The sequence below is a fragment of the Erpetoichthys calabaricus genome, chromosome 7 (genome assembly GCF_900747795.2).
Source record: "Erpetoichthys calabaricus chromosome 7, fErpCal1.3, whole genome shotgun sequence".
NCBI lineage: Eukaryota > Metazoa > Chordata > Cladistia > Polypteriformes > Polypteridae > Erpetoichthys > Erpetoichthys calabaricus.
This window is the reverse complement of record NC_041400.2, coordinates 107,181,595-107,195,578: the sequence shown is the minus strand read 5'-3', so window position 1 is coordinate 107,195,578 and position 13,984 is coordinate 107,181,595. Positions and strand designations below refer to the sequence as shown.

General features: G+C 36.6%; 1 protein-coding gene across 4 annotated transcripts in view; it reads left to right on the top strand.

Moving 5' to 3' along the window:
* LOC114654608 (casein kinase I) overlaps positions 1-13,984 on the top strand; it is a 225,910-nt gene that overhangs the window by 79,236 nt on the left and 132,690 nt on the right. Inside the window, exon 1 of one of the 4 annotated variants that reach the window (XM_028805239.2) lies at positions 3,097-3,357. The exons of 2 other annotated variants lie outside the window; for them this stretch is intronic. The gene's annotated coding sequence lies outside the window, so the exon portion shown is untranslated. Of the gene's footprint in view, positions 1-3,096; positions 3,358-8,213; positions 8,231-13,984 lie in introns of those variants that run through there. One more of the 4 variants, XM_028805241.2, reaches the window with a different exon arrangement.

Sequence of the window (13,984 nt, the reverse complement as noted above, 5' to 3'; positions counted from 1 at the left end):
TTAAGTAAGAATTGTCACTGTACTCTGTACATGTAAGAATAATGACTAAAAATCTGTATACTGTATATAAATCCCTAAATTGGATTAAACCTATTTAAGGGTGTAATATACATGTATATGTATACTATTTTGCACCTTCAGTTCAAGTCATTGGCATAATGCACACTTCACCCATGTGCACTACGCACAATTAGAAATGTAATGTATTTAAAACACAAGAAACAAAATGCTTAACATAAAAACACCATTATGTAGAAATGTGCATTATGTCTGCAGAGGTTACCTTTAGTCATATTGGTTTCTTAAAGCATCCCGATGTCAACTGGGATGAAATAAACAAATTTTAGTTACAAAATCCAGCTGTCCTAGGTTCTAATTCTAAAAACTTTATGGGCATTTGGTAATACATAACAATTCAGGTAAACTTGAAATTCTAACAGATTACATTAGTGACACCACACATGCTTCAAAGACTGGCTGTAAGATCAACAAGCATAAATTGGTCAAAATGGTATCATCATTGCATGTCACTGAAAGGAGAAAGGGAAATATATAGTGAAAATAATAAACCAATGTCTGCAGTGATTAAAAAGCAATTAATATGAACAGTCTTAGAAGTAGTTTAGGAAGAAATTTAATTTAAATGCTGAGATCAAAGTAGCCTTGCTGTTATTGTCAGGTACATCATTGTAGAGTTTGAGACCCTCCATAATCTAGCTAAAGGCTCTGCCTCCTGTGTTAGTTTTTATTTATCTTTGGAATTTTAAGCAAGCCTGCATTATCATGAGATTGCAATGAATACCATGGAGTATGTACCCTGTATAGGCAGTTGTATGTTTTGTTAGGCTATTTATGAATGTACATATCAATAAGGGTATTTTAAAATCAGCTTATAACTTAACTGGAAGCCAGTAAAATGATTTATTGGAGTTATTTAGTTGTATTTCTTAGTTTTAGTTGTAATCCCTGCTGCCATATTTTAAGTTAACTTGAGTAGTAAGCAAATTATTTGAACAGCCAGACAACTTCAGAATCTTTTCGATACCAATGAATGAAATACATTTTTAACATCTTGCATATCAAGATCTCATATTATTTTGTAATATTTCTACATTGAAGTTATCAGATCCTAAAGGATGAAGAAATAGGATGACATGATTTTTCATCAGTAAATAACTTCTGAATTTAAATTGGATTCAGTTACAATAAAATTTGAAGCCTATGCACAGATTTCTTAGTATTGCTGGGTAACTTCTGCAGTAATCATCTAGTTATCTTGATCACTCATCCGCCTTTTCACCACAGTTCAAGCAGTTAATTAATGAGCTAATTGAAGAAGTCATTTTTGGTCTACAAGGTACAGCAAATCAAAATGGTAAATTCTGCAGGAGAAAATAATCTACAGTGTCAGAGAAAGTCTACCTTTGCAAACTAGTGTGGGCAGATTGAGACTGCTATAAATGAATTCTTGAAACAGGACATGACTATAGAGGCCTGGCAGAAGGCCAGTACAATTCATCCAAGATAACAGGCTAAAATTAAAAGGTAGAACCATTGGTGTTTGGCAGTAAAAATGTGGAAATATCCCGAAAATGGAAACTGCCCTCTGTTCCCATAGGCTTGGGTGACCTGTGCTGTCAGCTATGACTAATATTAAAACATTTCTTGGAACATTTGTGTCAACTAAGTGGACCTTGCCATTTAATGTGTACAACAAACAGCATGCTCCTTCTTCCCCATTCAACAGTAATTATGGTACTATGCACAGTACAGTTGCATTCATACTTATTTTAATATTCAAAGAATATTACTGATTTAAGTTTGCATGGAAGATATGCCCATCTGTTCACAACACGTTGAAGAGGACTGTTGCTTTCCCTTGTAAAGGTTTCAAGCCTTTTTTATGGAATGTTGAGAAAACAATGAGTGACATGGTGGAGCATCCATTTAGTTATGAGTTATGTGTTCAGGTGCTGGCCTGAACTCTTTCTTAGTGTAAACGACAGGTTTCCCATGTGTCTTCTTAAGTCTTTCTCTGGGTAATCCAGTAAGTATATGCTATAGAACTTGCGGATTTTAAATTGGACAAGCATGTATGAATATAGCTTGTGAGTAACTGGTGCCCTGTCCTGGACTGATTTATGGACCTCTATAACCCTGTAGTTGTGCTAAGCAGATTCAAACTGAGTATAGTTACATGTCTGTGTTTTTTTAAATCATTTTTTAAGTGTACATGCACATTTAATGAATGAAGAGTACTTAACTATAAGGTTCCCATCTATCTTTTATTTTCTGATTCATTCTTCCTTTTAATTATTATTATGCCATCCAGTGCTGGAACCTGTCATGGGAACTAAATCAAACCTGGTGCCACTCCCTCACAAGGCACTCTTTCCTTTACGTGAAATTTAGCTTCTGCAATACAGGCATAAGGTGATTTGTTACATTTTTCCCCGCACCATATAACAAACCCTTTCTGTTCGATAATAATTCAGTATTAACACATTGCATTTCCGTTAGCTATTCAAACAACCTGATTTATTTCATTAAAGTACGTGAACGCAGGTAATAGCAGGGAATTTTCGATATACACCAAATACAATATCAATGCCACATATCCATAAATGCCAAGCAAGGCTATAACATACACGTGTCCTTGTTTCAACTATTTAAATTAGGACAGATAAAACATGTATGCAAAACAGGAAAATTTTATTAATTACATGTGACATATAATGTATCACTGAATCATGTTTCTCTATTAAGTAAAATATTTTTACGCACGAGTTTCTAAGTGAGCGAATTTCTATTGGTTGGAGTTGATAACACAACAAACCGCTCCACAGCAGGCATGGATCTTTGAGAGCCCGCCCTTCTCCTCGTTCTTTAAAAGTCGAGCGGAACGTCCGTCAACTGTGAAGCCCCGCCTTTTATTTGTTTTTTAATTGTCTTTGAAGTGTTTCCACATTCTCGGCCCGCCTCTCATTTCTGATTCATGGAACGTCAGGTCATTTGACGTGGTGTTCCGCTCTCTCCGCTTTTCATTGGATTAATGTAGGTGTCACTCTTGTCGAGACACGTCCCTTTGTCCCACCTCTCAGTCAGCTTATTTCCGCTATCAGCACAGCCTTTACTCCGGAGCATTTTTCTTTCAAATCGTACAGATTGAGATCTTCAATGTATAACTTTTTTTTTCTTTCTTATAACGTGCGAAGGATTATAAATCAAGGAATCATTTTGTATCATTTGCGACCTTATCATAATAACTCTTTAGCTCTGGATATGTTTGCTCCTCTATTCTAAAGGAAACCGCATCATGTATCTGCGTATTTGCTGTAGTTCAGCTGATCAATGACAGTAAGTAACGTTACCCTAGTGTTTTAACTGTTTTGGCCTTTTTTGTGTTATTACCAAGGCGACGCATCTGATCGTCTTTTTTTGCCTCGGGTTTGGTTATATGAAAATGTTTTTTTCTTGCATTTAGGCATGTGTTTATCCGACGGTGGCTAGTGTCAGATGCTGTTTCTCGATTGCGGTAGCTATTTATTGTTATACACAACCTGGGATAAGTGGACAAATGACTTATCCTGTTAGCTACTTACTGTCGACTACTGCGAAGAAAGAAGTATGGCAACTTTTTGTAGTTGTTTTTTATTATAAGTCTCTATTCACTGATGTTTGCTTGAAGTTCACCTAAATTAAGCAGAACCTGACTCCACTTTTCAAGAAAGTTTATGAGCAGCAAAGTTGAAATAATTAGTTTAAAAAAATAAGCAAAAAAAATTATATATAACAGCAGAATCCCAGGTAATTACTCAGTCACCCTTTGTTTGGGTATGTCAATTGTAATTGCCCTGTAAACTGCCGAGACCGATCCATATAACCTGTAGCGACAAAGAACAACCGAGCGATCGTCTAGTGTCCTGTTGGAATTGCAACATTCCAAATTTCTGCATGTGATCGATTCATAAACCTTAATATCAAATTGTAAAAGGGATTTTTCAATATCACGTTTACCTACGTCTGTCGTTGGCTTAGTTTGTGCCACTTGGTTTCTCAATAAATAGCAATAGAAGATGCTTGACATACAGTGTCATGCATGGTGTTAGCTTTAGATTACATTCTGAAATGATAACCGTTTTGAAGTTTTGTTATATAAGTTTTGATGTGCCTGCTGTCTAAAAATTGGTCAAAAGATACACAAACACAAAACAAAATGTGTCTTGAAGTTAACGAACATAAACTGCCACCGTATTTACTTATAGCTCTCTCCCAATTTCCTCCATTTCATTTTATATAGCACCTTTGTAGCCTGTGCTGTAGGAAGTTCACTTCCCAGGATTGGGTTGCAACTGTTGAGTCAGTGGCTGATTTGGGGATTCAGTCAGGGAGGTGCAGGATTAGGTTTCCGTTTCCGTTTCTCATCCTGCCAGGATACACAGTCTCTCATTCATATTGATTTGTACGCTCTGCCCCAAACTCCCTATTGTAGTTTTATTCTTATTGAAAACACCCACTTCCTCAGAGAATCTGTACAAAAAATAAAAAGTATTCATTAGATACAGTGCTATTGTAGCATGGAACTAGGAGCCATTTTAAAATTCTAATGAAACCAGTGAATTGATATCAAAAACAGTATTTGTTAGTTACTGTGCTTGGTGTGAAAAATTATTTAGAAAAGCACACTTACTGCCTTTGCTCACAAGTTAGAGAACCTGTTGTTCTTGTCCAACCATCCATTTTGCAAACTTGCTTATCCTTCTGTAGCTGGAGCCAGTCCTAGCAAGCATTGGGTAAAAGGCAGGAACAATTCCTGAACCAGTCATCCATCCTGCTTGTTTTTGGAGTGTGGAAGGGAACTAGAGCGCCTGGTAGAAACTGATGTGGGCACGTGGAGAACATGCAAATTTGACACAAGAATCAGTTTTGAGGTGCAAACTCCTGTCTCTTTGTTGTGAGGCAGCAGTTATACCACTGTATCACTGTGCTGCCTCGTTTTTCTTGTCTTGGTATACAAGTACATTTTTGCAATAAAAAGAGGTCACTGTTATTTTATCTTGCATCATGAGCATGCATTGTCAGATCACACAGTGAATGTCACAGAATAACTTTTTGGCTCATTCAAGTTTGTACAGTAATTTTTATTTGTTTTCCAGTTGCAGCCTGTATTCATTATCTGATCTGCTTAATCCATTGCAGTTGTGTTTTGGTTTGCAGAAAGGGTCAATATTATGATCCATGTATAGAATATTGAATCGTAATCCAGTTCAGCATCATCTCAGATATAGTTTACACCGAGTGCAAGGCATGATCCAATGCTGAATGGGTTACCAATGCATTGCAGTGCACACTTGCACACATATGCATATTTAGTCAAACAGGACAGCTTTAGAGTCCCAAGTTAGACTAATCCATGTGTATTTGTGATTTGGAAGAAAAACAATATGCAGAAACATTGAAAACACATTGATTGCACATAGATAGTTGTCCAGGTCTGGATTTGAAGAGGCCAGCAGTGTTAAGTACTGTAGCATCATGTTGCCTCAGTATCATATTTTAAAAATTGTGGGAAATTTGGTGAGGGATTTAAGCATAATATTTTTAACATTCTTGTAAAACAATCTGCTTTATTTTTACATGTAGGTTCCAAACCCCCATATAGATCATGCAATCAACTACTATTGCAGGGTAATTAACTATACAGTTATTTATATATTTCTGCATTTGGAGCATTGGCCAGAAAGTGAACCTAGGGGCACCTGAACCTGCAAAGATGTGTGTTCCAGTACCTTAGGCTATAGGTTGTGCTGCCAGTCCTAGACAGTGATGTTAAATAGTTGTTTGATTTTTTTTATTCAAATTAGGAAGAAAAAAAAAAAGAAACTAAATAGTGAAGTAGTAAATTATAAAATGCAGACTGAGTACCAATAGGCATATTCTACAGTATAAACTGTTTTATGTAATTTGTTGTTATTGGGTTTAGTTTTGCACAATGTTTCCCAAATACAAAACATTTTTGTATTTTTAAATAACTGAAACAAATGCTTAAATACTGTATAAATGTAAATACTTATTCTTTTTGTTTATTATTTTTCCTTGTAGTGTCCTTTCATCCATCTATGCCTGATTGAATTTATTTAATCTGGTTTAGTGTTAAGGGGCATTTCCATGGTTGTACCTAGAAATTGACTTGCACAGTATGTGTTGACTGATCAATTCATGGTACGATGGGCCACAGTACTACAAATAGTAAGGTCACACATTTGATACTCTTCTGAGCCACAGCTTTAGAGTAATTAAGGAAATCAAAGCGTTACTTGTCCATCCATTCATTTTCTAACCAGTTCAGTGGAGCTGGTGCCTATCCTAGCAGCATTGGGCACAAGGTGGCAGCTAGTTCTAGAGACTAGTGTCGACTACCTCTGTTGTGTCTCTGCTCTACCTCTACCATCCATTTTGTTTTTTTCTTATTTTTTTTAACCAGATATCCAAACCTCCATCTGTTTTCAACCTGTCTTCATTATCCAATTAACCTTGATTACACAATATAGTGCTGATTTTTATAATAACATAAGATTTGAAATTTATTAGCAGTTGGGATATTTGGTGATTAGAACAAATGCTAGAAGGCTGAAGTGATGGGTAACAGGATGTCAGCTGTTTGGCTGAATGAAACTTACCAAGATTTAGGTGTTTACGTTATTTTTCCAGGTTACATGATATAAACCTCACTCTATATGCATGATTTGTAGGCATTGTAAATGGAGTCTGGACTGTGTCTGTTTTGAAATGGGCTTATTTGCCCCAAGTCTGCTTAGCTATTTTTAGTTTTTTTTTTCTCTGAACATAGTGTTCAGAATGGTTCTCTACCTCCACCCATGCATTATTACCTATCTTGATTTAATACCTTACAGTGTAGATGAGTCTGGCTGCCGCCACTTAGTTATAGGTGTGATTTCCTATTACAGGATCTGTGCAGCATCAGAGCTTAAAATAGATGCTGTAAGGAATACGATGCATAAGTGGCTTTTTTTCTTCTTCTTTCTCTATGACATCCCAAGGGGAAATGTTGATAGTTGATTATGAGGGAAATGCCTTAAATGGGCTCTGTAGCTTCTGTATATCTCTCCTGTGTTTAGTTTAAAATTTCACCGAAGTATAACTTCTCTTTTGTTTGTGCTTGAATTAAAATTGATTGCTTATTAACTAGACTATTTACTGGGTGCAATGCGGCTTATTTGCTTATTTATTGCACTTCATTATTGAATTTGGATAATTTATTATTTTTTTTTTTATAGAATGGCAGGCAGGTTTGAGACATGCGGCCTGTGGACAAAGGTACACTGCTATGTAGCATACTGAATGCTTGTTTTCCGAGCAAATACACTTGTATGGCTAGTAAAATGCATTTTGTGTGTGGACTTGTGTCTAACTGCTCAGATTGCTTTGAATCTCTGATCTGTAGATCCCAAGTGTCTCTGTTTAATTTTTCTGTAATTATTAAAGCAATACTCCACCCAAAAAATTGTATTTTTTATATGTTACTTACCCAGTGTGGTTTGTAGTAATGGCCAAGAAAATGTTTTAATCTCCTGTGCTCATGTACTGTATATGGCTTGCTAAGACATCTTTCATTTGCAGCAATTACTACAAGAGTTTTAAGTATTTTATTAATAGAAATTTGGTAATCTTTTTCTGGTTAATGAATGCAATGAACCCCAAGAATGGCTTAACATTGTGTAAAACAGAATAGATTTTTTTTATGCTGTCTTTTTCTTATACCTCTGGAAATAATTTCCAAGTACAAAGTGTATTCAGCCTTTAAGTTTCTAGCACCTCTAGCAGGTTGATTGTAAGGCCTTGTTATATTCTTGAAACCGGTTACATCTTATTTAGGCTGGTAGAGAGTGTTTGATTTCAGTTCAGAGACAAAATGCAGGCTGTGTACAGTAGGTCTCACTACTGTGTATTTGTGTACAGTATGTTTAAGGTGGCTACCTAATTCACTGTGCAAATTATTTGTGATTAGAACATTCATAAACATTGTTGCCATTTTTAAAAACTGATGTGGGTGTTTCATTTTCTATAGGCTGGCCTACTTTTCATATTTCTTAACTGTAATACCCACAGTGATGGACTGGCTTCCAGTATAGCTCCTTCATGTCTTGCTTTTCTTGCTGCGAGGGCAGACTTTGTCCACAAGGACTCTAAGGCAATGTTCTCACTGCAGGTAAAAGTAATTAAATTCTGATTTTTGGCTAATATCTGATTTTATTTATTTATTTATTTTGTTTAATTTTTCAAATTAATTTTACAAGTGATCTACATACTGTACATTATGAGCATAGATATTCCATTTTTAGTATACCCCACATGTACACAATTAATAAAATCAAATTCATCAGTCAGGTGTGATCTAATGATGTCTGCAAGTTTTTCAGCTCTTGATGGCAAGGAACAAAAATAGAAAGTGAAGAATCATAGTTGTAGCTCTCAGTGTAGTTATTCTTGCCATATCTCTGTCCGGTGAAACAGTGGATATGAGAGGGGAGCTAAGGGGCTATTGGGCAGAAGATGTTGATGGTCTAGGTACGAAAGAGTGGTTGAACTGTTTCAGTGTAGAGGGGGATGCTCAATTACCTATGGCGGTGCTTTTCGGGAAGACTTGACAGAAAATTCTTTGCCTGAGCATCACCATTTACTATTTTGACTGGCAGTGGTCATCTAAAATTCATAGTTGAGTCTGCTACCATGATTTCTTTGTATTACAAGCACGTTGTATTAGTACTGTAACTCCATCTTTATTTTAAACACAGAGCTATGATGAATATTGCAATTACAGTGAAGTAAAACCAGTGGAAATATCCTGACAATTCCAATTCAAGCATTTAAACACCAGTCACACTGAAGTCCCATGTGTCTGTATTGGATTTAGTACCACATACAAAATTGGTCTAAATCCTATGTGAAAAGTTCTGATACCAGGTTGTGTTTTTTATTTTTACTTTTTTAGTTTTTGCTGTTCTCATTTCTCTAAAAACATATTAGTGAAATTGAGCATCAATATGAATGTAGCCTAGACTGGAAAGGTCAGTACAGCAAATGGAATACTGTACATTTAAAATCAATCAAGGATGTTTTGTTGTGTAATTGATTTTCCCTCTCTTTATCTACAGTGGGGCAAAAAAGTATTTAGTCAGCCACCAATTGTGCAAGTTCTCCCACTTAAACAAATGAGAGAGGCTTGTAATTTTCATCATAGGTGTACCTCAACTATGAGAGACAAAATGAGAAAAAAAAATCCAGAAAATCACATTGTCTGATTTTTGAAGAATTTATTTGCAAATTATGGTGGAAAAAAAGTATTTGGTCAATAACAAAAGTTCATCTCAATACTTTGATATGTACCCTTTGTTGGCTATGACAGAGATCAAACGTTTTCTGTAAGTCTTCACAAGGTTTTCACACACTGTTGCTGGTATTTTGGCCCATTCCTCCATGCAGATCTCCTCTAGAGCAGTGACGTTTTGGGGCTGTCACTGGGCAACACGGACTTTCAACTCCCTCCAAAGATTTTTTTATGGGGTTGAGATCTGGAGACTGGCTAGGCCACTCCAGGACCTTGAAATGCTTCTTACGAAGCCACTCCTTCGTTACCCGGGCGGTGTGTTTGGGATCATTGTCATGCTGAAAGACCCAGCCATGTTTCATCTTCAATGCCATTGCTGATGGAAGGAGGTTTTCACTCAAAATCTGACGATATATGGCCCCATTCATTCTTTCCTTTACACGGATTAGTCGTCCTGGCCGTTTGCAGAAAAACAGCCCCAAAGCATGATGTTTCCACCCCCATGCTTTACAGTAGGTATGGTGTTCTTTGGCTGCAACTCAGCATTCTTTCTCCTCCAAACACGACGAGTAGAGTTTTTACCAAAAAGTTCTATTTTGGTTTCATCTGACCATATGACATTCTCCCAATCCTCTTCTGGTTCATCCAAATGCTCTCTAGCAAACTTCAGATGGGCCTGCACATGTACTGGCTTAAGCAGGGGGACACATCTGGCACTGCAGGATTTGAGTCCCTGGCGGCGTAGTGTGTTACTGGTGGTAGCCTTTGTTACTTTGGTCCCAGCTCTCTGCAGGTCATTCACTAGGTCCCCCCGTGTGGTTCTGGGATTTTTGCTAACCGTTCTGGTGATCATTTTGACCCCACAGGGTGAGATCTTGCATGGAGTCCCAGATCGAGGGAGATTATCAGTGGTCTTGTATGTCTTCCATTTTCTAATAATTGCTCCCACAGTTGATTTCTTCACACCAAGCTGCTTACCTATTGCAGATTCAGTCTTCCCAGCCTGGTGCAGGTCTACAATTTTGTTTCTGGTGTCCTTTGACAGCTCTTTGGTCTTGGCCATAGTGGAGTTTGGAGTGTGACTGTTTGAGGTTGTGGACAGGTGTCTTTTATATTGATAACGAGTTCAAACAGGTGCTATTAATACAGGTAATGAGTGGAGGACAGAGGAGCCTCTTAGAGAAGAAGTTACAGGTCTGTGAGAGCCAGAAATCTTGCTTGTTTGTAGGTGACCAAATACTTATTTTCCACCATAATTTGCAAATAAATTCTGTAAAAATCAGACAATGTGATTTTCTGGATTGTTTTTCTCTTTTTGTCTCTCATAGTTGAGGTATACCTATGATGAAAATTACAGGCCTCTCTCATCTTTTTAAGTGGGAGAACTTGCACAATTGGTGGCTGACTAAATACTTTTTTGCCCCACTGTATAAAGTACCTCAGGACACCTTTCTATCACTTTTGCCATACCTTTGTCATGTTCTAGGCTTTTTACACCATATACGTAGACATTGTAACATCTGGATGCTGAACCAGTCTGCTTTCATTTTGTCCATGAGTCAAAGCAGTCCAGCTTGGAATATCTTATGAGAAGAAAAATCTGATTGTCTGTTGTCGGCCATTTCAATATTGAAACAACATTTGGCACCACTCACAAGGACAAAACAATACTTAATTTTTTTTTTCTTTTGCAATTCAGTATGTTCCTGTAGTAAAAAGTCCCAGTTTAAAGACATATTTGTGTCCATTGAATAGAAGCTATTATTTGTTATGGCTGTAGACATATGTTAACTAAATTAATAATGAATTGAAAATAATTGCAAAGCATATAGATGCCTAAAAGCCTTAGCTTTGGAAACCAAAGAGGTGGATGCATAATTTATACCATAAGAGAGTCAGTTATTTGTGATTAAATTGTCTAAACTGTCTTGGTAAAATACTGCAAATAGTTAATCCTGGAATATGTGGAAGTTAGAACTTTGAAAAAGATAAATGTCTATCCTTTTCTGTTGTGTTTTAAACACATTTTTGCGACCATCACATTTGTCACAGCTTTGGCTGTTGTGGTCTAAATCTAAACACATTTTCCGTATGATAGTCCTTTTCTGGGCCATTTCTGTAGTTTAAAGTGTAATAGCTTGCACAAGGTACCAGTAGTTATTTCCTTGGCAGTGCTTATAAAAAGGGGGAGGTGCATCCTGGAGTAAATGGCAACTCTACGAGGTGTGTTGTGTGCATACACACATGCAGCCTGTGATAGTGGATGAAGAAATGGATGAATGAATCTTTTAAAATATTTAAGAAGTTATCAGTTCACCCATTATACAGCCTTCAGGAGAAACTTTTAAAAGAGATTTTTCACAGTCTTTGTTTAGCTGTTCTCTCTTTTCTGCTTTGTAGACTCTTGTGATCAAATATTTCTTTTGATTACTTCATGTTTCTTAAGAAGGGAAGGTTATACAGTACAACCAAAGTAACAATTAATTGTTGGTCTGTCAACTTCCGTAAAGAGTTTTAACTAAATAATCGTTATCAATTATTTGATAAAATTTTTGTTAAGAAATGGAATTTTCTTGTAGAATTGCAACATCTGATGTAGACTTACTTTGAGACATAAGGTTCACTTAAATAGATTAATGACTGCAGTGTTTAAGCTGTTAATTGTTTTACATTAGGAGCCATAATAGATATTCAACAAAAGTGAAGCATCCAAACATAGTTTGTTTTGGGACCATTTCAATTAAAAGATTAAAGTTTATTTTGCGAACTGTGTAGTTTTGTGCCAAAATACCAAGACCAGCACATCTACAATGCATTATCACATAAAAACAAGGGTGCCACTTATAAGGTCTAATAGATCAACCTATCGTATCTGATTAATGGCCAGGGAAAAGCAACCAGGTGATGTGTACTATGATAGAACAAGACATATTCCCAAACAGTGTGATGGATTGCAAATTAATCAGTTATCTTGAACTAGGGTATCACTTTCTGCCTACAGCACTGTCACCACCCATAAAGTAAAATATTTAATTAAGAAATTCAAGAACTGAAATTCCAGATAGCCACAGCCAATACACTTGTACTTTCACAAACTGACATTTGTACTACCCTAACAAATAAAAGTTACATTATGTCACTGTAACATGCAATTGCATAAATTAGGACTGATTAATGAAATAGGTGGTACTTCACACATATAGCTGACAACCTTGCCGAGAAACAAGGAAGACATGGTGACTTGCAAACAATGTGGCTCTGTGTGTTCATGATAATGTGCAAAACATTGTGACTGATAACTTGTACAGTATTTAAACTGTTGCAAGAGGCTACCTGACCATACCCAAAACATTAGTGGTTTCAGTGTGGCCTGACAGTTAATAGGTTGCATAACAGAACTGACTCCTAGTATGTCAGTATGCTCCTCATCATAAACAAAGAGTGAGAAATGCTTTTAGGTAATATGAAGAGGCCATTTTTTATATGTTTTTCCGTGATATTAAAGTTTATACATACTGCTTAAATAAAAGTTATTCTGGGAAAATGTTTTCTTGAATAATGTTCTATGTGGGTTGCATTGCCACCATATGGATCTAGTATTCTGGGTTTGAATCTCATGTTTAGACACTGTTTACGTGGAACTTTTACACTGTCTCCATAGCTACATCTGTTTTACACTGGTTACTCTTTTTTTCCTCCCACCTCCCAAAAACATGCTTGTTACATTAATTCGCCATTCCATATTGTCCCCTGTATGAGTGTGTGTATGCATTAGTGGGCCCTTTCATGGACTGGATCCCTGTTCATAGCTTTTTCCTACCATGTGCCAAATGTTGCCAAGGTGGGCTTTGCTCCCTTCCCTAAAACCCTAAATTGGAAGAAGCATGTTTGAGAATGATAAGTAATTTTGTGTTATTGGCAAAGGATCTCTTTTTAAATAATTCAAAGGTATTAATAGATCTGGTCAGTTATGAAATGTGATCAAAATGTATATCGCATACCAACAAAGAATCACAAACACAACAGTCTTGACTTTTTTGAAGGAAGCTGTTATCACTGCACATAGAAAATAGTTCAGTTTTAGATCTTCTCCTGAAAAGATTTCCATGCTTTACCAAAAGTCAGCCAGCCAGCATTGTACTTCATTGTTGGGGACATTGTGGCATAGTTTTTAGCACTGTTGCCTCAAAGCTCCAAAGATTTGTGTTTGATTCCTGGATCATTCCTTGTCTATATTGAGTTGACATGTTCTCCTTCTGTCTGTTTGCCTGTCTCCATTTAGTTTGTTCTAGCTTTCTTCAGCATACCCAAGACCTACATCCTAGGTTACTTGGGAGCTCTCATTTGGCTTCCTGTGGATGAGACTAGGTGAGTATACCTTGTAATGGTTGGGTTATTCCTTGTGTCCAGTACTGTAAGAGTAAGCTGTAGTTTCCTGTGATTCTATAATGAAGAAACCGGTTTAAAAAATGGATAGATGTTCGACTGGAATGCATATTATCTTTACATTACAGCATGTACTGAACTTGTAGTCCAGTAGTGACTCGCCCTTCGTTACATGGATAAGCACTTTCTTAGCTTCCATGTCGTCATTTCAGAGAGAGCACAGTCATATGCTCCTTGATTTGTATCTCT